General features: G+C 44.4%; 1 protein-coding gene across 6 annotated transcripts in view; it reads right to left on the bottom strand.

Annotated features, from left to right (window-relative positions):
* TLL2 (tolloid like 2) overlaps positions 1 to 26,975 on the bottom strand; it is a 143,257-nt gene that overhangs the window by 112,385 nt on the left and 3,897 nt on the right. For 3 of the 6 annotated variants that reach the window (XM_077125601.1, XM_077125597.1, XM_077125602.1), the window contains exon 1: positions 3,388 to 4,337. The exons of 1 other annotated variant lie outside the window; for it this stretch is intronic. The gene's annotated coding sequence lies outside the window, so the exon portion shown is untranslated. Of the gene's footprint in view, positions 1 to 1,960; positions 2,032 to 3,387; positions 4,338 to 26,975 lie in introns of those variants that run through there. 2 more of the 6 variants (XM_077125598.1, XM_077125599.1) reach the window with 2 other exon arrangements.

Genomic DNA, 26,975 nt, shown 5'->3' on the forward strand with positions numbered 1-26,975 from the left:
AAACTAGATTGTGGGGTGCACGGGTGGTTCATGCTTGCCTTTCATGTGGGAGACCCAGGTTTGATCACGCATCCAAAAAAAAAAACCCAAAAACTAGATTGCATTAAAAGTTTTGCAGCTATAAATTTACTAAAATCACTGAATAGTACCTTAAAATGGGTACAGTATATAAATTATACCTCAATAAATGTGTTAAAGAAAAAAAAAACACTTTACCTTGTGGCAAGGATCAATCAAAATATTTCCCAGTAAATCCTATCAGCTGGGACCAAATGATTCAGGTAAAGACAACTAAAGGTGTGGTTCACCCACAGAGGCCTAATATGCTCAAAGTACCGGTAATCAAACCTGGAGACAAAGGCACCTGCAGAAAATAATCGTGGGTCTGGCTCTATCACCTGGAGCTGAATCAAATAGATAAGAAGATGACTAACTTCTTAGCAAAGGATAATGCCAAAAGAGCTACTAGCCTGGGCTACAAGGAACTACGATTCAGATTTTAAATGACCCTTGGGGCCCCAACCTCGTTGGGAAGAAGCGGGCTGAAAATGCTGCCCCAGGCATGTGGCCGATAATAATAATGGAAAATGATGGAAAAGAAAGAACAGGCCTCCCAGAGGGTGGAGCCCAAGGCTAAGGAGCAAGAATAGCCGGAGAACTGCGCCCAGGAGACAGAATCAGGCTTCATGGGGAACAGTCCCCACCCTGAGAGGCCCTGAGAACACCTGCCCAGCATGATTTCCGCCACTGTCTTTCTCCCAAAGAAAAAAATGCCCCGTGTCAATCCTGGCATGGACACTGAGCGGCATGGAATCAGGAATACTTCTCATCTATTCTGCAAGAGGAAAGACGGACAACAGAAGACGGGAGGAGAAGGGAATCCATCAACCACAAATGAGAAATCCCACACAGGGAAGTAAAATAAAGGTCTTCAAACTCATATTCTCTGGTATTCCCAACATAATTTTGAAAACTCTCATATCCCCACATAGACTGTTGACCTGACATTTCCAATACTCCATCCTAAGTTTAAATATGTTTATTTTGCTCACAAGAAGCAGAGAATAGTAAGCATTTTATAAGATGAGGCTTGACTATATTTAGAATAAACATTTCATGATATAATTTGATAAAATAGGCTTAACCCCCTTATTGAATCTGAATCTGAAAGAAAACAAGGAAAACGTTCCTCATGGGTTTTATCCATGCATCTTGAAAGACTTGGAAATCCAGAAACTGTTTCAGCTATACTTAAAATGGTCACCACCTCACCCTACCTAACAGAAATTCATATAGAAAAGAAAAGCCAGGAGAACTCGGGTCTACACTGACTCATCATCAAAGGAGTCTCCTTTGAAGCTGGCCTGGAACCAACTGTTTCTCATTTCCCATCTGCTGTGCAGAGGATTTCACACCTAAAGAGACACACACGTGGGGGTCCCACACGGGTGACAGGTGAGCTGAGGCTCCCTTCCAGGGCCACGTGGACAGGGCAGCAGCGTCGGCACCAAATCTTGTCCAGAAGTCTGAGGATCTGAGAACTCATCCCTTCAACTCTCTGAAGAGTGCACTCCTTGGGGAGTCTGCAGGGCAGCTGCACACCCCAGGATGCAGAGTGACAGAGGCAGGAAAGCAGACGGAGCAGCCCCAGGGCAAAGCAGCGTGGGCCTGCTCTTCCTCAAGCCAACGATGGGCTGCTGGGAAACGTCTCGGCCTTGCTCAGCCCCGTCAGTCCCCACCTGCTACCAAGTACGTTTCTGCCACGTGCACGAGCATCTGCCTGACTGGGAAGGGCAGGAGGCCCCGGCTGATGCTTTTTGCAAGGAATCCTGAATGAAGACACTTCCTGCTTGCAGATTTTATTTGGGGAGGCAGATTTTCATGAAAATTAAAAGCATGGACTTTGAAGCCTGGAGAGAGCTAGGTTCATATCCCAGTGTTTCCACCAATAGCTGCCAACCTTGGGTGCGTCACTTGATCTCTCTGAGCCTCGGTTTCTCCATCTGGAAACAGCGGTGCCACCTCCTGGAGCTGTGCGAGAATTAACCAAGGCAAGGTGTGGGAAGCACTTGGTCTGGGGCCTGGTCCACAGCCAGCATTCGGTCAATGGTGGCGCGACTGTAAAGTGTCACTGGGTTCCTCTCGTACCTGTCTCTCAGCCTACTCTACCCCAGCCCTCACCCGGAGGGCTCTCTCCTGCAAGGCTCAGCTTAACTCCAGGCACCAAAACTATCGTCCCCTGTGGGAAGGGTTCCCTCGCACCTCTTCTTTTCTCTGCATTCCTTCTAGACACAGTCTCAACCAGACAACAGGGGCTAAACTGTGTCCATATCCACCTAACAAACATTTACTGAGCTCACTCACTGTTAGGCATTGGCCAGGGTGGGGGGATACAGGGGTTTGTAGGAGGTGGGAAGGGTATGGGGAGGAGAAAATATTTTCTATAATGCTTTACAGTTAACAATGGATTTCCTATATTCTTCTCTTCTTTTACTTTCTTATCAACCCATATTGATCTCATTCACACTTTATGGTGAGCAAATAGACTCAGAGAGAATGACTTGCTCAGGATGACACAACCAGCAAGTGTAGACTTCCAGACCCCAGGCCTTCTGACTCCAAAATCAGGGCTCTTTCCAGTTGCCTGAATTGTCTTCCTCAGCTCATAGCATCCACTCAGCTTCCCAAATGTGCCAGATTCTAAACGCTTTGAGGAAAGTTTTACATACAGACACTAAGGAAAGTCATCCCATGAGATGCTAAGGGTGGAGGTATTAAATCAGATGGACCTGGGCTCAAGTCCTGCCTGTGTAACCTTGGTCAAGTAACTTAACCTCTCTGAGCCTCAGTTTCCTTATCTTTTCAATGAGGATTAGGAATAATAATAATAACATCTTCCCCACAGGTTTGTTGTGAAGATCAAGTGAGATGATGCCTGCAAGTGCTTAGCCCTGGGCAGCATCTGACCCACTCAGCACGGCCATCAGAATTGTGTCCTCCAGCCACCGCAGTCCTTAGCAACAGCCTATGTTAATGGTGCCATGCAGTGAGGCCAAGACGTGGCAGGAATGTCGTGACAGGCGTGACCACCATGGAGGACACTGACTCAGCGCTCTTGCCCAGCCCAGGGTGGCCCTTACCCACAGCGGCCACAAGAGGGTGCAAGCTCGGCCTCTCTGAAGAACAGGGGACCACGTGCCCTGACACTGGATTCGAGCCCATCTCTGGGCCCAGGGAGGCTCTTGCCACAGCCAGTCTAGTTCAATCTTGTGATCCTGGAGGATCCTTGTCATGGGGTCTGGATCCCAACCTCTGCCCTATGTCCTACTTCCAGCCTGGCTCCTGGGATTCCAGAGATATTTCCCCTTAAAGGCTGTCTGTCCTTACCTAGAGAAGACCTTTCAAAAATGGTTCCTCAGTGCTGCTCTGAGCCCTGAAGATCCTCCTGCATCAGACTCAGGCTGCAGGTTTCAAACGGAAGTGGCACAGTGGCTCGGGACAGCAGTCCAGAATCAGAATGCCATCTAAAGTCCTTCCTCCACCCTCATTCTACACACATGAGCATGTGGCACAGGGAGGCTGAGTGACTTGCTCAAGACCACGTGGTGAAAAAAAGATCACATGGCAAGTAATTTGGTGGAGCAGAGACTCGGGGCCAGGACTGCAAACAAGTCTCATTATACTTTGTTAGAATCAGCAAAGTGTCCACAGGCATTTGGGAGCCAGGGATGAGCCCCTCGATTGAAAGGGGAAGGAACTGGCCTTTGACGTTCTAACAGAATCTAAGGCAGCAGAAGATAACCAGCATCCCAGCCTCCTCTCTGATAACAGTTCCTCTACGCATCTCAGTGCACTGTAAAGAGAACCATGAAAGCTCAGGGTCCTTCTAAAGATAGAAAATATTATACTGGGATCAAGAATTCCCAGTTGTCATACCCTCATGTCAACACAATATCTACTGAGTCTTTATCATTCCTTCTCTGGGAAAAAGGCACAGTAAATGGCAGACTGAGGCAGGAAGGCAGCATTCATTGAGCCAAGCACACAGTTAGGGCTCTGTTTGCAACCTAAGAGATGGCACTGATGCCAACAGAGCCTCTGGCCAGGTTCATGTCTCAAGACAGTGGGAGCTCCATCTGCACCACAGGGATCTCCAAAGGCGGCATGGAGAAAAGAAAGCCTATGCCTTCTTTCTTCTCAAAGGTAGCTCATGCCGGCCTTCTGGAATGGCCTTGGAGGGTCCCATTTTTCCAGAAGGGCCACAGGAGGTTGTTCCACGTCTGAGCCCTCCCAAGTTGAGATAGGGGCTATACTCTAGGTTAACAGAGCCCTCTACCTCGGACTTCTCTTTCCTTTGTGATGTCATCACAATTGAAGTTAATTAATATTCAGGTGTAACTACTCTTTCCAATTCCAGGCAGACAAGGACTATCTCTCTCTGTCTACCTGGTCCATTGATCTAACCTCAGCAAAAGGCATTGCTTTAATTTCCTAGGCTGCTGAAGCAAATATCATGAAATGATTCATCTTAAACAATGGAAATGTAGTAGCTTATGGTTTTGAGGCTGGGAAAATGTCCAAATGAAGGCATCATCAATGCGATGCTTTCTCCCCAAGACCACGGTGTCCTGAGACCAGCAGCCAGTGAAACTTGGTCCTTAAATTGTTACACGGGAAGACATAGCTATGTCTTCTGGTCTTTCCCTTCTCTTCTGGGTTCCATTGATTTCAGCTTTTCGCTGCTCTGTCTGTGGCTTTTTCTCTCTCTAAATTTTTGTTCTCTTATGAAGGACTCCAGTAATATGATAAGTCCCATCCGACTGAGGTAGGACACACCTTAACTGAAGTAGCCGCATCAAAAAGAACTCATTCTTACAATGAGTTCACATCCACAGGAATATATTAAATTTAAGAACATGTTTTTCTGGAATATATAGGGTTTCAGACCACCACAGGCACATAGCAGGTTGCAGTAAATATTTGTTGAATGAATGCATGAGCCCAGAGTCTGCAGAGGGTTTCCTTCTGTCCCAAGTCCACTCCCCCCACCCCCCGGATGGAATCGAGACCTGCAAAGCTTCTCAGCCCTTTTTAAAGGGGTATTTACACCGCCAACAAAAAGACACATTCTCTTATAGGGATGGTCACTACATTTCAGTCCTCCATCCAGCTGAGGCCAGGTCAAGAAATGATGCTGTGTCCAGAAACAAAAGGACAAATACTATATGGTCTCACTGATATGAACTAACATTAATGAATGAACTTGGAGAATTTCAGTTAAGAACACAGGCCATCAGGAGATAAAGATAGGGTCGGTATTGACTAACTGGAGCTGAAGGGATACAGATTGTGCGACGGGACTGTTAGTAAAAATTCAGAAATGGATAGCACAGTACTACTTGATTGTAGCACAATAATGCAAGTACACTGAATGAAGCTGAATGTGAGAATGATAGAGGGAGGAGGGCTGGGGGCACATATGAAACCAGAAGGAAAGATAGATGATAAAGACTGAGTTGGTATAATATAGGAATGTCTAGAGTGTACAAGGATAGTGCCTAAGTGTACAAATTAAAAAATGTTTTTACATGAGGAAGAACAAAGGAATGTCAATATTGCAGGGTGCTGAAAACAGATGGTCATCCATATTTTAATATTTCAACTTCTGTGTGAGACTAAAGCAAAAAATGTTTATTTGGTAAAAAAGATATTTTGACTAGTGCATTTCCTAATATAATTTATATGAACAGATTAATTGAACACCATAAGTACATGGAACCTTGAACAGGGCATGAGATTTTGTAGGTTTGTCCAGTGTGATGCTCCAATAAATCCCAGAGTGACTTGAACAGTGAATAAAGAAGTATTTGCAAAGTCCCCTTGGGGGAATGGTGAGAAAGGAGAAAAATTCAACTTCCTCATTTGGAGAATTCCTGATATTCTCGCAAGCAGTGGGGACAATCAAAATCAATAGGCCAAACCCTCAGTCTTGGGGTTTGTTCATATGAAACTTAACCCCACAAAGGATAAGCTAAGCCTACTTATAATTAGCCCTAAAAGTCACCCCCAGAAAACCTATTTTGTGGCTCAGATGTGGCCTCTCTCTCTCAGCCAACATGGCAAGCAAACTCACTGCCCTCCCGTCTCTACGTGGGACATGACTCCCAGGCGTATAAATCTTCCTGGCAATGTAGGGCAGAAATCCTAGAATGAGCTGGGACGCAGCAACAAGAGATTAAGAAAACCTTCTCAACCAAAAGGGGGAAGAGAGAAATGAGACAAAATAAAGTGTCAGTGGCTGAGAGATTTCGAATAGAGTCAAGAGGTTATCCTGAAGGTTATTCTTACACATTGTATAGATATTTCCTTTTTAGTTTAAGGTGTATTAGAGTGGCTAGAGGGAAGTACCTGAAACTGTAGAGCTGTGTTCCAGTAGTCATGTTTCTTGAAGATGATTGTATAAGGATATAGCTTTCACAATGTGATTGTGTGATTGCATCTGATGCTCTTTTATCTACGGTATGGACAGATGAGTAAAACATATGGATTAAAAATAAATAAATAATAGGGGTAACAAACGTTAAAATAAATTGAGTAGACTGAAATACGAGTGATCAATGAAAGGGAGTGGTAAGGGGTATAGAAAAAAATAGGGGGGGGGGACAAAGATTAAAATGTATAGGGGAGATGGAAATGCCAGTGGTCAATGAGAGGGAGGGGTATGGGGTATGGTATGTATGAGTTTTTTCTTTTTTCTTTTTATTTCTTTTTCTTGAGTGATGAAAATGTCCTAAGAAATGATCATGGTGAGGAATATATACTATGCGATGGTATTATGAGTCATTGATTATATACCAAGAATGGAATGTTTGTATGTGAAGAATGTTCGTGTTTGTATGTTGTTATGTTCTGTCAATTAAAAATAAATAATAATAAAGACACCCTATTAAAAAATAATCATTATAATAAAAAAAAAAAAAGAAATGATGCTGTGGGAGAAAGTCACCAGGCCATCCCCATGGTCCAAAATGGGCTAAGAGGCCCTGGCTAAGAGGCCACCATAAAACCAGAGACCAAAGATACCATCAGAAGTTCTGCTCATGTGAACAGAGTTGTGTCTGCTTTGTTCACTACAGTATCCCCCGTGCCTAGAACAGTGTGGGTTATCTGGTAGACACTTATAAAACAGACAATAATAAAATAATAAAATAATGAAAGGAGAAACTGCTCCAAATTATATTTGTGGAAGCTCAATGCCCAAAGCATGCCAAATTATTTCAGGACCACCAGCCTATTGACCATCTTTTGAAATGATTAAAATATTTCAAAAACATTGAACGGATGCATTTTTCACCACATCCGTTTCCTGAAGCCATTCTATCATTATGACTTCAGCGAGAGAGGAAGGGTGAGGGGTCCCTTCAGGGATGGACCTAGGGAGAGTCCCCATCAGACAGGAAGGGAAAGAAGAGAAATCTCTCTGTGACCGAGGGTGGGAGAGGGAGGAGTGGTAGAAGCATCTGAGAGATGCTAGGAAGCCCCGGCACATCAGGCTACTGGCTGACTTCCCAAGGCTTAGCCAGGGGAGGCTGCAGGTCTGGGGGAAGCTTCCTCATCCACCACGCACAGGGGCATTGGTAGAGTGCAGGGACCAGACACATGGGCTAGAGTGTGCTCTGAAGGTCCCCACGTAGGCCGCTAGGGCTCTGGCAGCACCCACGTGCCCAGGGAGGTGTGCAGAGGCACTGAGAGGACCAGGGGACCTGCAGAGGCCTGAGGTCAGAGTGACAAGGCCACAGGATAGGATCTACACCCCAAGCCAAATGGTCAAGAGGGCTGGCTTCACCAGCAGGTGCCAGCATGTTGCCCTGATGACCAGAGAACCTGCAGCAGGCATGTCAGGACCCAGGAACCCAGGGTCAAAGTGAAGGAATGTCATGAAGGATGCTGTAAATGTATAAAGGATTCTCAGGACTCACTGAGTGACCGGCGAGAAGGCACATTCCTTCCAGGATGGCTTTAGCATGTGGGCATGCAAGGGGAAGAGGCCATCCTCCTGGCATATTATTTGCCACTCCTACTTTTATCTTTAGGAAGGGAATTAGGAAGGGACAAGAACCAGAAGTTGGGTTTGAAAAGCAACTGCCCCTCCACCTAAGAGAATAAACTGAAAAATGACCCAAATTAATGATACTGTAATAATATATTGGAAAAACTGGTGTATCAACAATAATCTCCCCCCCCACAGTGCTATCCCAAAGAATGTTCTGCCGGGGGAAATGCTGCATATCTGAGCTGTCCAATATAGAAGCCACTAGCCACATGTGGATATCAAGAACCTAAAATATGATTATTATGACTGGGGAACTAAATTTTAAATTTAGTTTTCATTTTAATTATTTTAAATTTAAATGGCCACATTTGGGCAGTGGCTACCATATTGACCACCCAGCTCTATAATATCAAGCTTTAAAAAGAAATTATGTTTAAACATTGCCATATTCAAGATGAATATGATTGAAAGGGGATGTATAATGCCATGTATCCCACTGATTAAACCTATAATTATAAATAAGTTCTTGCATGAACTATTTCAAAGGTTTGATATTGGACAAAGAGTCAACAGTATAGGAACATAGGGGGAAGGCTAAAAATGCATGCTGTGGTCAATAGTTAACAGGAAGACATCAAAAGTACTACAACACTAGCAGGGGTAACTAATTAGTGGGGAGGGACAAGTGATAAGGGCTCATTTTGATTTGATAGTTGATGTTTGTCAGTTCTTTGTCGCTATGGACCAATAAAAATCATCTAAAATTGAGAGTTCTGCTGATTGTACAACCAAGTGAGGATACTGTAAGACATGGTTTGTTTATTTTGGACATTATCCATGATGCCCAATAGATGGTGAGCCAAAGGGTAACACGACTGAGAAGCACGATGGCAAACGATGATACATTTCTTTGTTGGAATACGGTGCAGCTGCAAAAACGAAGGATGTTGAGATGCATGCAGCAAACCGGGTAAACCTTTGGGACATTGCAGAGTGCAAAATAAGCCAGAAACAAAATAACAAATATGCTAAGGTCTCTTTCAGAAAATATTTATAAGAAAATGGGAGCCTAGATTGTAAGCCCTTATAGCAGCTCCATTTAATCTGAAGTTGTAAATGTATTTCTAGATTCTGAAACACTGAGCTATATGTGTATCAGCTGGTATTTCCCTGAAACATCGAGTAACTCTATGACACCTAAGACCAGAAATGGAGTGCTGCAGCGATGAAAGTTAGCATAGCTATGTACAGTAACGTTAAAGAACTGAAAAGGAGACCAGGCCTGAATTAGAGATAAGAACAAAGACAATCTGGCTGGGACTTAGGTAAATCAGAATACAGGTGTGTCAGTCTGCTAGCTGCCAGAATGGTGTGTACCAGAAATGGGATGACTTTTATAAAGGGAAATTTAATGTTATAATTTTTCAGTTCTAAGGAAGTGAAAGTGTCCAAATTAAGGCACCAACAAGAGGTAACCTTCACTCAAGAAAGGCCGATGGATCAGAAACACCTCTGTCAGCTAGGCAGTCACGCGGCTGGCATCTGCTGGTCCCTTGTTCCTGGGCTCTGTGGCTTTCATTCTCTGTCCATGTAGGTGTCCTCACTTTGCTTCTCTAGGGCTGGCTTTCATCTCTTGGCTTCCCTTGGCTCTCTCCAGGTCCTGGCCCACTCAACATCTCATGGCAACATCCACTGGGCTCCAAGCATCTCCTGACATCCATGTTCTCCACATGTCTGCATGTGTGTAAGTTCTGCTATGAAGTTTCTCTCAGTTCTGAGGCTTCTGTTGTTTCTCTCACTTCTGTAGGCTCTATCGGCTCTGAGCTCTCTCCAAAATGTTTTCCTCTTTCAAAGGACTCCAGCAAGCCAATCAAGACCCACAGCTCCATCTACTCAAAAGACCACATCCACAATTGGGTGTGTCACATCTCCCTGAAGAAAACCTAAGAAAAGATCCCAAACTATAGTACTGAATAGGAACTAAAAGAAACGGCTGCTCCCACAAGATTGGATCAGGATTAAAACACGGATTTTCTACGGTGTATAATACTTTCAAACCAGCACAACACGGTAAAAGATGATAGCGTATGAACTCTAGACCTTTACCTACTGTATGAGACCAAAGGCAGAGAGGCTTATTAGAACCTAATTTTTCTGTAGCACACAAACTAAATCAACTTGTCTGAATAACTCATTTAAACAACCCAAACTGCTGCTGTTCTAAACAGGAACAAAGCCTTGTAATTCTTTATAGCTTAAGATAATGCCCAGATACATCTCAGACTATGATGGGCTGATAATTGAAAAGTATTGGTAGATAAGAGAGGGGCCACATCTGAGCAGCAGAAAGGTTCTCTGGGGCTGACTCTTGGGCATACCCATGGGTGGGCTTGACTTCTCCTCTGCAGGAACAGGCTTCATGAGGGCAGGCAGCAGGATTGAAAGCCTGGCCCACCAAATTGGCAACTGCTGACAGCTGCAAGAATATCCGCTCTTCCTCGGGTGGAGAAGTTTAATAAGGTTGGGTTTTAATCTGGAGTCTTTTCTAAGCAGAGTGAAAGTCAGACAAAGAGAGATGTCATGGGCAGCAGTCAGAAGTGGAAGGTCAATGGAACTGGAAGACCAAGGAGAAGACATGGCCTTGTGCATTGTCATGTGAAGGAAAAGCCAAGGAGACCCAAAGATTGCTGGCCAGCTGGAGTATACTGACCCAGGGAGGAAGCAAGTCTTCTAGCCTCTGAAACCTTGGACCAATAAGCCAAAAAAATAAAAAGAAAGAAAGGAAGAAAAAGAAAAGTAGTGGTAGAGTCCTTTCAGGGTCTGAAGAACAAGAAAATATATGAAGTATTAAATTATTAAATTTTCCTATCTTGGAAACGCCGGTACTCTCTCAACCACTGGGGACTCCCAAGAAAACAGGCCAATTCCCTTATTTTAAGGCTTGCCCATACAAAACTTTATTTCTGTAGTGGAGAAGCTAAGACTACCCATAACGAGGCCTAAGGGTTGCTTCCAGGAAACCTCTTTTGTTGCTCAGATGTGGCCTCTCTCTCTCTCTCAACTCAACTCTGCAAGGAAAATCATTACCCTTCCCCATATGTGGGACATGATATTAAGGGGTGAAAATCTCCCTGACAATGTAGGTCATGACTCCCAGGGATGAGTCTGGTCCTGGTACTGTAGGGTCAGCAATGCCTTCCTGATGAAAAGAGGGAAAAGAAGTGTAAGAAAATAAGGCATCAGTGGCTAAGGAAGATCAAATAGAGTCAAGAGGCTATCCTAGAGGCTCTACTTAAGTAGATAGTACTTAAATTGCCATGGGTTGCTAAACCCCTACAAATAACACTCCTGTGAACTCTTAAGATTGCTTAAGTCTCAAACTAGTTTCATGCACTAAGTTTGCTTTCCTGGAACCTATAATTTCCAGAGGGTTCCCAAGCCAGATACATCCTGAAACCCAGACTTGAGATACGTCCAGTCTCTCCAAGATTATCAACTAATTATATCCCTCTAACCTTTCATGTCGACACCCCTTCTCAACATGAGAAAGCCAGAAGGGCATTGCCTAAAGATCCTTATAGATTGGGAGAAGGATGAAAGGAGAAAGAGGAGTTATAACAGAGAAAAATAGGATTTAACAAATGAGTCTGTTCTGCTGGACCACTAATTGGTATTTCTTCTAGCCTCCAGTGTTTTGGAGCAGCTGGAAGGAAGAATCTAAAGCAGTGAAATGGGAGCCCATAACAAACTCTGAAATCTGTTCTGTGACTACTCATTGAAGTGTACTTTGAAAATTATTGTTTTTTCTTTCTTTTCTTTGTATATGTTATATTTCTCAACAAAAAAACGTTTTAAAAAAGAAAAGTAATTATATTTAAAATAGCAACATAAAGCACTTCATATCCAAGAATGACCTTGATGATCAAGGTGTGGTATTTATGTTAAAACTTTACTAAAAGAGATAAAAAGTGACTGGCAAATGGAGAGACATACTGTATTCTTAGTATGTTAATAAAAATGAAATAAAAATGTTAATTCTTTTCAAATGAATACGTAGGTTTAACACACCTCAGTCAAAATCCACATAACTTCTTATTCTTAACAAAATTAAGAACACTAATGAAAACATTAAATATTAAAGTTTATCTGGACAATTAGGTGATGGAGAGCTGGCCTCATCAGACATCAAAATATGTTATAAAACTATAACAACTCTACAACATAGAATAGTCTGGAGATCTTAAACTACCTAAGAAATGTATATATGGTGACGGAGGCCTCAAAAATTAGTGAAAAATTGGAGCACTGATAAATTAGGTTGAGCTGAATGGTTAGCTATTTGAGGAAAAGTCAAGATGGCTTTGACCCTCATATGTATACCAAAATAAGTTCCAAATCAATAGAAAATTTTAAAAATAGACCAACGAATTGGCTGAACAATATTTAGAATCAAGTGAGCTACGTCTCTACATTCGATGTTGCACATCTATTGAATTCTTACTAGAGGCAAAACACGGCCCACAGCAGCCTCCTAAGAGAAGACACTCAAAGACTCCCACCACCAGGAAACTTTCTTCTCATGTCACCTAACACCTGGCTACTCCTGATGTGGTAGTTAGATGCAGGTGTCAACTTGGCCAGGTGAACGTGCCTAGTTTTGTTGCTGCGGACATGAGCCAATGGTACGTGAACCTCATCTGTTCCTGATTACATCTGCAGTTGGCTAGGAGGTGTGCCTGCTGCAATGAATAATGTTTGATTTAATTGGTGCTTAAATGAGAGAGGGCAACGTAGCACAGCCCAAGCAGCTAGGCATACCTCATCTCAGCACTTGCCGCTCAGCCCAGGCCTTTGGAGATGCAGAAAGAAATCACCCCGGGGAAAGTGGTTGGAACCCAGAGGCCTGGAGAAAAGGCCAGCAGAGACCATCCTGTGCCTTCCCACGTAAGAAAGAACTTCAGTGGAAAGTTAGCTGCCTTTCCTCTGAAGAATTAATAAAATAAATCCCCTTTTATTAAAAGCCAACTCATCTCTGGTGCGTTGCATTCCAGAAGCTAGCAAACTAGAACACCTGGCTACTTTCTATCAAGCTCTGGCAGCATCTCAGAGCTTGATAGAAATAGAGACTGGCAGGGCCCACCCCAGACCTGCTGCATCAGAATCACCATGTTTACAAGATCCCCAGGAGAACTGCGTCACACACTGGAGTTTGAGAAGCACTGACCCAAGGAACCAGAGACTTTGTCTTCGACAACTGTACCCCTGGGATCATGAGTTCCCCTCCATCTCTCCTATATTTGCCACGGCCATAATGGAAAGGGAAAGGATAGTAATTCCTGCCAGAAATGTAGGGCTTGAATGACTCAGCCATAGGAGGCTTAAAATGCCCATCAATGAAAGTGCCTCCTACTCCATGCTTGTCTGAGCCCACTGGAACTTCAACCTGCAATTTAGGGAATTACCACTAGGTGGTGATGGTGTTTCGCTATGAAGCTCTAGCTGATGCCTTTCAAGAATAGATTGTGAAATAGTCAAAGCACCTTTCAGAATTCAACATTAGAAATCTTTCTAATGTATCAAGTACTAGTTTTTAAAGCTGTGATATAATAATTTTATAACTATAAAAGAAGGTTAACTTTAAAGTAAAACTTTCTAATAATATAATCAGTGGTGTGCTGATGTTTGGCAATTGGCAAGGAAGGAGAAGGGAAAGACCTGGTTTTTAGCGTTTGCTGATTTCCGTGGTATGAATACTCCCAGCATAAAGCTGATTTCAACATCACTGCACTGGGAGTTGGGATGAGAGCCGCAGAATCAGTTCTCACAAGCTGGTAAGGGTGGGTTCCAACACACTGCCATAATAATATCAGTAAAGTTCCTTATGCTTTCTAAAGTTATGTTATGCCCCCATCTGATTCCAAGAAAGCATCTGGCCCACAAGCCCAGAGAGGCGGACTGTGTTCTGAGCCTCCCAGGAAAAGGCTCGTCACTGCAGCCTCCCAGGACTTCCATCTCGCCCTGTCTGAGATTTTCCCCATCTGTAGCAGAGACAGGCAGCCCTCATCACACCCCAGGCACCAGACTAAATGCTTCTACACCTCTCTCACCAGCTCTGTGAGGAAGCCACACTTGTCCCAGTTTATTACAGATGAGCAAGCAAAGGCCCAGAGGGGATGTAGGTCTTGCTGTGGTCACAAAGCCGGGAAGAGTCTGGGGAGGTGTTTTAAGTGAAAACACCTGTGCTGATTTGAAAGAATGTGTGTCCCCTCGAAAAGCCATGTTTTAATCAAAATCCCATTTCATGAAGGTTGAATAATGCCTGTTCAATACTGTACGTTCGAAACTGTGATCAGATCATCTCCCTGAATGATGTGGTTTAGTCAAGAGTGGTTATGAAACTGGATTAGGCGACGACATGTCTCCACCCATCTGGGTGGGTCTTGATTGGTTTACTGGAGTCCTGTAAAAGAGGAAACATTTTGGAGAATAAAACGAGATTCAGAGAGAGCAGAGCAGAACGACATAGCCAGGAGAAGCAGAGTCCGCCAGCCAGCGACCCTTGGAGATGAAGAAGGAAAATGCCTCCTGGAGAGCTTCATGAAACAGGAAGCCAGGAGAACAAGCTAGCAGATGATGCCATGTTCACCATGTGCCCTTCCAGGTGAGAGAGAAACTCTGACTATGTTCACCATGTGCCTTCTCACATGAGAGAGAAACTCTGAACTTCATCAGCCTTCCTAAACCAAGGTATCTTTCCCTGGATGCCTTTGATTGGACATTTCTATAGACTTATTTTAATTGGGACATTTTCTCAGCCTTAGAACTGTAAACAAGCAACTTATCAAATTCTCCTTTTTAAAAGCCGTTCTGTTTCTGGTATACTGCATTCCGGCAGCTAGCAAACTAGAACAGTGAGCCAAGGCTCCAAACTCAGAGCCCTCATCCACCCTCTGCTTTTCCCAAAGACATTAATAAGAAATGCTGAGTTAAAAAAAAAAAAAAAAGCAAAAAAACCCAAACATTTTCTTTACTGCAAGACTTCTCAGAGCCTTTACAATGCTAATGGATATCATGACTCTACACAAGAAAGTAAGAGAATGTGGTATTTCCCAAAATCATTGCTCCTGAAGTGTCTTTTCACTAAACCTCATGAGTTCCCCATCAGGAGGAACGTGTTTTGGAGACTGTGGCAAAGCTCAGAAATCTTCCAGGAGCTACAGACTCCTGGGGCTAGAAGGGGCCCGAACGGCCACAGGGTCCAGCCCACCTCCTGATGCTTTAGGAGCCTCTTCTCACACACCCTCAGTGACCAGGAGCTCAGGCCCTCCCAAAACGTCCCCCTTGATCTTTGATTTTTCCAAATTTGGTGTTTTAGTTCTTATCTCAGAACCAAAGCACTGAAGAGAAAGGGACTGACGATTCCTGAGCACCAGTGATAAGCCAAGTTCTTTACCACTCTCATAACCCTCATGACAATAACCCTGGGCAACACACACGGTCATACCTGGGTTTTGGATGCAGAAAGTAGACTCCGACAGATTAGGCAACTTTCTGCAGGCCCCTTCTCAGTTGGAACTCTTTTAACTGCTGTACATCTTTGCCTCTCCATGACCTACGCAGCTTAGCAAAGGGATGGAAGATGAAGAGTTACGTGGGGGGACAGAATCAGGGAAGCCCTCACAGAGGGGGAGACGCTTGAGCAGGAAGATGAGGCGTCAGCAGAAGTTGGTGCTGACCAAAGGGAACGGCATATGAAAAGGCCCAATGATGAGAAACAGGCAGACACTGTCAGGGCAGGAGCACGGGGGCCCAAGGAGGTGGGGGAATGGCTGAAGCAGAGGCCCAGCATGTGGACTGCTTTCCCAGGGAGAGACTGGAGAGCAAGGCAGGACATGAGACCGCAGGAGGCTGGGCAAAAAGAAGACTCAGACACAGGGGAACTGAATTCAGGGGCCATGAGAGCACCCGAGGTGGACTTGGTCCCAAGGAATCCATCACTTCCCAGTTTGCAATTCCTTCCATGCACACCTTTTCCTCCCAATCCCAGCACCCGGCACAGGGCCGGCACGAAGCCTCAGAACATGCTGATAAATGAATAAGCAAGTCAATGGATACGCTACACACGGAAGGGGCTGGCCTGCAGGGTCCTTCACACCCCCGGTGGGGGATTCCTGGTGCTCAGTGGCTCTGATTTAGGGCCTGCAGAGCTGGGAAGTCTGCAAGCCAGGTGGCATCCCAGCCGGTCAGAGGAAAACACCTTCGCTCTCTGTGGTTACCTGCACCTTCCCTAAGACCCTTTGTTTCCTACAGCTTGAGAGAGGCAGGTGTAGGACAGCTCAGGGGTACCCCCTGCTCTTCCCAGCCTGCTGGGGAAGCAGGAATGCAGGCCTGGGCCATATGCCCGATAGCAGGTGTTCACCTCTTCTCACCTAGGCCAACCAGCTCACTTCCTAGTTTTCATATCTACACTTACAACTTGGAGCTTGTTTTTAGTTTGCAAGCTGCCGGAATGTGATATACCAGAAATGGAATGGCTTTTAATAAGAATTGATTAAGTTGCAAGTTAACAGCTCTAAGGCTGTGAAAATGTGCAGATTAAGGCAAAGCTATGACAATGACCAAGTTAAGGCATCTGGGGAAAGATACCTTAGTTCAAGAAGGCTGATGATGGTTTCTCTTTTTCACTGGAATAGCACATGGCAATTTCTGCTAGCTTCTCTCCAGGAATCTTCAACGGCTTCCCTGGGGCTCTGTCAGTTCTGATGGCTCTGAAACTTTTTCCAAAATGTTTCCCTCTTAAAGGGTTCCAGTAAGCAACCCCACCTTGAATGAGTGGGTCACATCTCCATGGAAACAATCATAAAGGTACCACCCAGCAATATTGAAAAAAGATTAGAGGGCATGGCTTTTCTGGGGTCCACAACAGATTCAACCTGGCACAGAGCTGCACTAAGAAGTGTTTTACTTTTCAGTGTCCCAAGTGCTGACCTAATCATGAATGTCCCGCAGTAGAGCTGTATTTCTGACAGCAAAGGCCCAGATTAAAGCAGTATGGAACCACAGGCAGGTTCAATCCTGGGGAAGAGGAAGCCTAGATTCTGGTACCACCACCAGGTGACTTTGGGCAAGTAACTTTTCCCTTCTGTGGCTTTGTCTTCACCTGAACAAATGACACAGTTGAACCAGCTCAGCGTTTCTCAGGGCATGGCGCACAAACCACTGAGGACAGTGCTGATATGCAGATTCCCAGGCTCTGGCCCAGCTCTAGGAAATCCTACCCTCCTGAGACAGGGCCCAGGAATAGGCATTTTAAATTCATGCTCCCCCAGACAACCGATGCATACCAGAGTTTAAGAACCAGTGGAACAATAAAAAAAAAAAGAACCAGTGAAATAGACTATCTCTGAGGCTCTCTACCTCGTTTATCGACTACAATTTCTTTTAGAGAAGAGGAGGGAATCCCCCCAGGGTCTGCTGTGTTTGTCCATCCCAATGACCAGTCACACAGGAAGGAACTTGCTAATGATCTCTTAGATCGTCATCTAGAGATAAACTCAGATTATTAGAGGAATTGAGCACGGGTATCCAAACCATTGGAATTCCTCTCAGGAAACAGGCTGAGGTGGAGTGGAGGGGCCAGAGTGGGGAGGGTTACAGGGAAATCCTACCCAGAGACACATTTAGTTCACTTCAAGTTTCCAGCCAAGGGATTTAACAGGTTTAAAGCAGTTTTCTGTGAATCTTTGTCAAGGGAGTGTATGTACAAACAAACAGGGAAGGTTTTTTTTTTTTTTTTAGTAGAAAGTTAATCGGCTTAAAGTGTGCAACTAAATAAGCAAAGCTTACATTAAAGTGACCCACAGAGAAAGGACCCCATGGAAAGAAAGTTCTAGGAAATACAATATGGCTTCTATGTTCTTTTGTAGTTCCATGCTATAAATATTCATGGGGCGGTGTTAATGGGGTCCACGGCTCTATGCAATCACAATAGTTTTTTTGTTTATTCTCAGGACCATGAACTTTGAAACCACGAACCTAAATTTCAGGACTCTGCATTCAGGCGCATTTGCAGAGCAGGAGGGGAGAGGTTCAGGCTCAGGGAGGACAGAGGAAAGGAAACGGAGGCGAGATGTGAAGCATGCCTGGATCTTTTGGTTGCGATTGGAGGGTAAGATCTGTTTAGTATGGAAGGCCTCCTGTCTCCAGGGTCTCCAGCTGCTCCAGCCTGGGGCAATGGCCTTTGGGAGGGAGAGATGGTTGAGTTACTCAAGCATATGGCAGAGAGGAGTAAGGAGCTGGATTTCATTGGATCAAACAGATTTGTTGCAAGTTTTACACTGAAGATATAAAAAGCTTGTTTGAATCCTGCAATTTATAAGATGGAAAAATTTTAAGGTCATCTAAGCAAGCTCCTTGTTTTCCATATGAGGAAATTGGGATCCAGGAAGGTCAAATGACTTGCTCAAGGTATCACATCTAGAAACCACATCTGCCGACTCCCGATCAGTGCTTCTGACCCTATACCAAGGGTGGCAGGTATGAGACAAACACGTGCCTTTCCCCTCCCCCCCTCTCACCTGGGGCAGATAACTCTCTAATTAATCATGCCCCAACTGCCACTGAACCTGGACGCAGCCTCCAAATGCCTCTCAACATAGTGCCAAGAAGGCCAACACAAATAGACAGGAAATGGCACATCAGTGGAGACTTATTTCCCTATTTCTACACCAGCCTGGCACTGCCCATGGCCCACCACCCATCTGTGACAGAAAAGGGTCTTCATTCAGACCTAGACATGGGGGTCTGAAAGTGCACACCAGAAGTATAAAGGACCCGAGAGTCCATAGGACTCTCCGTATTCAATGTAAATCAGGACCTAGGAGAGCGCCACACTACTCAGGACTAAAGCTGATTGCACCTCAAAAGAACATCCAGCCCTTCCGTCTACCTTGGCTGGCTTCAGCCCAACATAGAGATGAGCCAACAGGGGTCCTGGGCTGGACTGGGCTCAAAGTAGGTGACGGCTCAAAGCAGGTGGACCCTCCCGCCTCTGCCCCTCCTCCATAGCATAATACGGCTGCAATACCTTTGCGAGCCATGCCACAGCTTGGATTTCCAAGCAGGACCCACTTGGCTCATGAAATATCTACTCAGGTACTTTTCCAGAAAAAACAAATTATTCAGCAGATTGGTCTAGACAAGCAGGCCATATTTGCAAGGCTATTTAAGTTTTACCAAATAGGTTTCATCTCACTTAACTGCTCATGTTTCTTTGAGCACTAAGAGATGACCTGGACCCATAAGAAAGAAAGCCATGGCCAATTAGCAGTGTCCTTCATTGGCATGGGGTGAAGTGGCATCGTATGTGCCACATATCTGCCATTCACAAACATATGTTTTAAAGATATTAAAAATATTTCAGCCCATGTAGAGAAATATCTGAAGCAAGACTTGAGCTACAATCAAAATTACTCTTTTTTAAACCTATTCTTCACCTTCCCCACTCTGCTTCCCTTGCTCTCTGGCTTCTGATTGTGTTCAGCTAACAAGACACACTGGCAGATCTGAAGGAAGAGGAAATACAGATCCAGGCATTTCTTCCCTGGGCTTCTGTGCAGGGTCTCTGGCAGTAGGTGCATCCGTCCAGTATCTCCTGCATAGGTTACAACTCCAGGAGCACTGCTCCTTCCCCTTGTACCTTCAGCCACGGGGATAGCAATGACTTTCCATGCTTGCTAGTGTCTAGGCGCCTTAACCTCCCTTGTCTGTTCCCTTAACCCTACCTCTGTATGTAGCCCCTTCATTAAGGTCTCTTCATATGAAAGATCTGGGGTAGATTCTATATCCTACTGGGACCCTGACTCATACAGTTGGTCTAAGAAAATCCACCATTCTTTCCTTAACTAAATGGAAGATGGAATTCTGACTGGTAAAGGGGATGAGTACTTTGGCCTAAGACAGTACTTTTCACTGTTTAATTCCAGCTTACACTTACAGGGGTTTTACTTGCTAATAGAGAAAACAGTATAGTTCAGGTCCTAATGTCAGAAGCGTCTTGGTCTAGGCTCTAATCTTAGAGCTCATGTGTCTGGTTCCGGGACAGAAGCATCTCAGAAGGCCTAATATCTTCACTGTGGAATGGTCTCTCATTGTGCCATACGATACCAGTGCAACTATGCACAAGGTATGCTGGAGAAAAAGGCCCGCGGGAGGCTGCAGGTAGTGAAAGAGAGAAAAGATACACCGAGCAGAAAGTAAAGGAGAACTGGGATCCACCTCCAGCTCTCTAATCACTGTCCCCGTGAACTGTGATGGTTCCTGCTCCTCCTGGGCCCTCAGGGTTCTCACAGGAAATATGAGGAGCTTAAAATAAGTAATCCAAAAGGTTTCTTCCACCTGAAACATTCTACAAGATTTTACTCTTTGACAAGCTCTTACTTTGTCTCGTGGTTGACCTTCAGTAATGGCAGTGGGCCTATCATCACTTTGATTAAATTTTCTGCATAAAGATCCAGCAACTTGAAGTTTAGTCTATCATGGCAGGGATCATTTACTGTCCACCAATATTTGGTTTCCCTTGTTCCATAACAATAGAACTTCTGACGTTTAGTTCTAGCCTCCCAGAAGAAAAATCTCCCAGACTCCCACGCAGGCCACGTGACTGAATTCTGAGCAATGAGATGAAAGCAGAAGTGACAGATGGCATCTCCTGGGAACCTTCCTGCCATATAGTCATTGTTCCCCCGCTTTTTTTTCTATACCTTCATCCAATCAATTGTCTAGACTATGTTTGTAATGATTGGAGCTCCGGCTACCATTTTGGGCCATAAGGACAATGGAGTAACAAGCTGAAGGGAGTCTGGGTCTGGAGAACTTCCTGAAGGAAAGTTGTCATATCAGGCTAGCATTGGGGACCTGCAGACACTGGTGTGAGAAAGAAAGAAACTTCTAAGCTTGTTTAAGACAATGCTCTAGCTACCAACATACTACTTCTCAGCTCTAAATCTATCTTTCTTTGCCATGCTTTGTAACATGGACACTGGAGCCTCTAAACATTCCTCCCTTGCCAGTTGGCACATTATCCTTCATCAGTAGAGGGCATGGGAGGTATGCTACAAACGGGAAGAGATTCTCTCTGTTTCTGGTAGTCTCTTCTTTTTTGCTCCTATAGAGTAGCTGTCAGCAGCGCTCAGGAGACCCTTTGGTACCCACCCTCCAGAGGTTTGCCGGCACTCCAATGGGCAATTTCCTGTTCACCAGTGAACTTCTCCAACATTCCGTGGGCCACAGCCACACTTTCTCTTACAAATTTGAATTTCAACCTTGGTGGGGTGGGGAAGGGGGATGGGTGGCCCTTTTCAAATTTATTCCTTCCATAGTGTTTGCTCCCTACATTTGCTATTCCTATATTTTTTACAGTTCTCTTTACCTTTTTTAATAGTTAACCCCCTTTTACTAGTTAATACTTCTTTATATTAAAATTTCCCTGTTCAGCGTGCTGATGTAGTTTCTCCTGACTAGACCCTGATGGACACAGCCAATTTCCTTGGGTCTGGTTCTAGAGTAGTTCTAGAGATTTAACCTAATCTTAACTGAAATAGTCATACAATAATTTCCATGAGAGAAAAAAGAAATAATTATATGGTCAAGAATAAGCTTTCTGATTTTGAAAAATCTTCTCTCTGAAAATTATTTGTGATAAATATGACAAGAGGTTGAAGTCCTTAGTGTAGAAAGAACTCCTACAAAATATTTAAAAATGAACATCCAAATAGAAGAATAAACATGGACAGAAGAAAAGTACGTGAACAGGAGAGATGTCTGGCAAAAGAAATACAAATGGTCAGAATATATTTTAAAAGGTTCAAAACCATTTGAAAAAGAAATATACCTTAAAATATACATGGAAATTGTAGATAGCTAAATATTTTTTCTCCTATCAAAACAACAAATATTTTTAAAAACTAGAATACAAAATACATTGATGAGAGTATAAAGGAATTAAGACTTTTTGAAGGGAAATTTAAAAATGAGTATCAGAAGCCCTAAAAGCATCTATGCTTTTGACCCATCAATGCTACTTCTGAGAATGTATTCTAATGAAAATATTAAAGGTGTATAAAAGAATGGCTCTAGCATCATTGTTTATAAAAGCAAAATGTGGGGAAAATGTATATGTTCAACAACAGGGGACTGACTGGATAAATTATGATGCATTTATATAATGGTGCCCAAAACAACTTTTAAATTGATATTGTACAAACACATTTATTATACAAGCATGTTTATTGTCAAAGAAAAAGGTTTATAATATAAAATGAAAGTAAAATACAAGTAGCTTCAAAGCAACTTGTATAGAATTTTCAGAAAAAAAATTTCAGAAAAGCATTATAAACATGCATAGAAAAAGTTTGGAAGAACATACAACAAAATGTCAAGAAAGGTTCCTTCTAGGCAGTGTAATTGCTGGAAACTGTTCATCATGATTACATTTTATATTTTCTGAGTGTTTTCTAAATGAATGTGTACTCTCTATGTAATTAAGGAAAAGTCTTATAGTAAAAAATAAACAAAAACTCCCTTTCCAGCCCATCTCAGAGGCATCCCAGTGCTAGCTGAACATGTCTGGATGAACTCCTTCGTGTTTCAACCATCATCTTGAGCCACAACTTGGGACCTTCTCCCCCCACGCCCTCATCACCCACAACAGAACCATAACCTCCCGCCCATCTTCCCTTCCTTTCCCTTGCCAAGGCCATAGCCCAAGTTTGGTGGTCACACTGCCAGGGGATCCCCTGCCTACCACTTCTAGAGATCCTAAGCATTATATGCCTTCATTATAACAGTTCACTGCTCAAAAAACCATGGAAAAACCCTTTTCTTAAAGGACACATTTCAAATGCCTTAGCTTGACATTCACTGTTTGTCATGGTCAGGTTCATGTGTCAACTTGGCCAAGTGGTGGTGCTTGTTTGTCTGGTTGGGCAAGTGCTGGCCTGGCTTTTTCTACGAGGACATTTCATAGAATTAAATCATGATCACATTAGCTACATCCACAGCTGATTCCATTTGTAATCAGCCAAGAGGAGTGTTTTCTTTAATGAGTGGTGCTTAATCTAATTACTGGAAGCCTTCTAAGGAGGATTCAGAAGAGACAGGCTCTCTTCCTGCTTTGGCCGGCAAGCCTCTCCTGTGGAGTTCGTCCAGACCCTCCATCGGAATTGTCAGCTTCACAGCCTGCCCTGTGGATTTTGGACTCTACATTCCCATGGCTACATGAGACACTTCTATAAATTTTATATTTATGAATATTTCCTGTTGATTCTGTTTCTCTAGAGAATCCTAACTAATAATACACTGCTCCAAATTCTTTTCAATCTTGTTATTACCACTCTGCAAAGTGAACCAGAATACACCCTCAGCTCCAGACCCACTCGAGGCATTCCTGGTGTCCCACCTTTAGTCACACTGCTTATTCTCCATGTGTACCTTTCCCCTGTATCCCAGCTTCTCCAAATTCCATCAATCCTCCCAAGCCAAGCTCAGGGCTTACCACTCTCTCAACAGGAACCCTTCCTTGGTTGTCTTCCAGTAATTGCTACCTTTTCCCAATCCCCGTGGTCTTGTATTTGCTCACTTTGATTTGACAAATATTGGCTGGGCACCACCACGTGCCCCACACTATGCTGATAACTGGGAAACCAAATGGGTCTCATCTCTTTTCCATGGAGCACACTGTCCAGAGTGGAGACAGGCCTTGAGCAAGAAATCACACTAATAGACATGCCCAGTGAGAGACTGTGAGAAGTGCTAGGCAGGAAAGCAAAGGTGATGAGAGATTTAAGAGAAAGAACCTGATTTAGTATGGGGGCTGGAAAGGCCTCATGGGGAAAATGATATCTAAGCTGAGTCCTAAAGGATGAGTTGGAGTTGACTGGATGGAGAGTCAGGAGAAGACTTTTCTAGGCAGGAGGGTGAGCTTGAGTGAGGCTAGAGCATGGTGGGCAAGGGGCAGGGGGAACACACAAGGCCTGGAGGCCACATCATCCCAAGTGCAATGAGAAGCCATTAAAGGTCCCTAAGCAGGTCTGATCACTCAGTGCCATGAGCCTACAGACTATGGGGAAGTAAGACAGGCAGCAAGGAGACTGGTTCAGACAATATTGCAGTAGCCCAAGTGGAAGCTGGCAGGGCTAGGACCAAACAGTGGCAGTGGAGATGGAAAGAAGGGAACGGTCTTCAGCTGAATTTTGGGAATGGAATTGGCAATAAACACTTGGTTTGAGGGCGGGCCATGATGGCTCAGCAGGCAGAGTTCTCACCTACCATGCTGGAGATCCAGGTTGGATTCCTGGTGCCTGCCCATGTAAAAAAAAAAAAAAAAAAAAATACTTGGTTTGAACTACATGAGAAGGGGAGGGAGAGGAGAAAGGTGTCCAGGTTGGTGACCAGACTTCTGACTTAAGCACCCGGCTGACCTCTGGTACGAATCTGTTAGCTGCAACCATGGGGCACAAGGCTTAGTGAATCATGGTAGATCTTGGGTCAACAAGAAGAGAATGCGAAACCAGGGCTGGCTCAGCGGGGAAGAGAACTGGCCAGGGAAATGAAGAAGAGTTGGAAAGGAAGGTTACCTGAAGCTGCTCTATGGGAAATTAGCTCAAGCAGGACTCACATCAACTCAAGGCCAGTAACCCAGGTGGGAGGAAGGGAAGAGGCTGGGTGCAAATTGCAGGATAAGCTGAGAGATAAGTGGCCCAGCTGGCGGAGCAGGCACAGACTCAGGGCTGCACATCAACACTCAAGTGCCCATGCGGCGAGCCTGAGAATATTTATTGGTAATTGACAGAAGTGGTTAGAGGGTGGCGTGATCACAGATAGGTCCGTAACCAATCAGCAGGAAAGCACGGTTGCTGTTGCTATGTCTGCATCCAGGCAGAAGTGTATTATGAGCAGGATAAGAGGATACCATGAGAACCCTGCTTATATGCATTTCGTTTATCTGTCATCCTCTCCCTTCTTCATGGATGAGAGAGAGTGAGCTGGAGCAATAAATTATCACTTGCCACATGCTATGCTTCCCAGGAGAAGGCTTTACAGCCCTGAGAAGAAGAGAGCAGCATCCACAGGCCACTAACAGACAGTAACTTACAGGGAAATTCTTAAATGGGGAACAATAATATAAGTAATAATAACAGAACTAACAATAATGTTTGCTTAAAAATCTTAATGTTCACTGCCTCATGTAATCTTCAAAGAAACCAATAGGATAAGTTTAATATCAGTCCTGTTTTCCAAATGAGGTTAAGAAACTTGGTCAAAACCACACAGCTAGCAAGGCCAGAGGCGGGCTTCAAGCCACAGGCTGCCCGTGATCTAAAACTGACTTAAACAGCATGTTTCACTGCTTCTGCCCTAGAAAGTGGTTAGTATCCAGGCTGCAACTCACCCAGAAACACTGGAAATCTAAAAACATTGATTATCTAAGTCCTCCCCCTTGGGGGGGGTGGTAAGGAGAGTGTCTGGACCTATGTTCCTCAACTCACCTGCCACCCACCCCCCATGTAATTAGGGAAAAGTTTATAGTAAAAAACAAACAAAAACTCCCTTACCTGCCCATCTCAGAGGCACCCCAGTGCTAGCTGAACATGTCTGGATGAACTCCTTCGTGTTTCAATGAAGGAAGGCTGGCCTTCTGGAGGAGGGAGAGGGACAGAAGCATTCCCATACCAGGTATTATTCATTTATTCTTCCCTGTGCCTTGAGATGGAGAGTACTTTGAAGGCCAGCCTTTTCTCATCCTTGTCAGCTTCCAAGCCAAGGCTAAAGAAGAAAGTAGTGGGCTGAGGTGCTCTAGAACAAGTGCACAAACGTGACCTTCAGACTGGGCAACATGGAGGAGTCAGGAAAGGGGAGCAGGTCCAGGGCTGGAGGGGCCATGAGATGTACAGGGGAGAGCAGCGATTTGAAGCTCTTTTACCACCAATTACAAGCTCACTGCCCTGTGCAGGTCATTCTCAGAGCCCAGCCTCTCCCTTGGGCAAGCACTCAGACCTTCCCTGGGAGCCCCCAGACCATCCCTGGGAGATCCTAGAGCATCTCCAGGCCTGAGGAGCCAATGGAAGGATCAGAAGGGAATAGCTTTGCAAACCATCAATGTGGCCCAAAACTCTAGGCATGGCTGTGAACACCGTGAGAGTTAATATCATTGTTCTTCCTCTTGAGAACTTGGTGAGGGTTGAGAAGACAAAGGTTTGGGGACCAATGAAGTTACAGCCTCTAAGTCAGATTGCTCGACCGGGTCTCCATGGCGGGACAGCTGTGGTCCAGATCCTGCTGGCATCTCTGCTATTTGGAATCTGGAGGCCGTAAGAACGCCACCTCAGAAAGAAGAGGAGCTGCAAGGAGCCTCTGGTCCACTGAAGGCCAGGACCCACCCCACTCAGGCACCTCCAGGGAAGTCAGGGGCTGCTATCTCGGTGGGGCCTGGATATCAAGTTGGCTCTCAGGGCATGGAAATCCCCCCAGCCTAACACCATTCTCAGGGAAACCAAGGAGATTCATAGCAGAATATTTTTAGACCAAAGTCTCTGGATACAGAGGAGCTATTAGCATCAGCATCGTTAGAAAACATAAAAATCTTAAAACATCACCTGGCTTTAGTTGTTTAGATACTTGGTTTCCTGCCATTCAGAAACAGTTCTGGATTTCTGTGGGATGCTAATGATAAAAACAGTAACTAATCTTTCCTGACTGTTTGCCATGTGCCAGGCCCTAATCTAAGTGCTTTATCTACATTGACTCATTTAATCATCACAATAACCTATGAGGTAGACAGTAATAGCCAGTTTCATAGATGAGAAAACTGGGACCCCACAAGGGAAAGCACTTTCTTGGGGCCTCACAGCTAGTAAGCGACAGT

This window comes from Tamandua tetradactyla, chromosome 13, assembly GCF_023851605.1.
Source record: "Tamandua tetradactyla isolate mTamTet1 chromosome 13, mTamTet1.pri, whole genome shotgun sequence".
NCBI classification, from domain to species: Eukaryota; Metazoa; Chordata; class Mammalia; order Pilosa; family Myrmecophagidae; genus Tamandua; species Tamandua tetradactyla.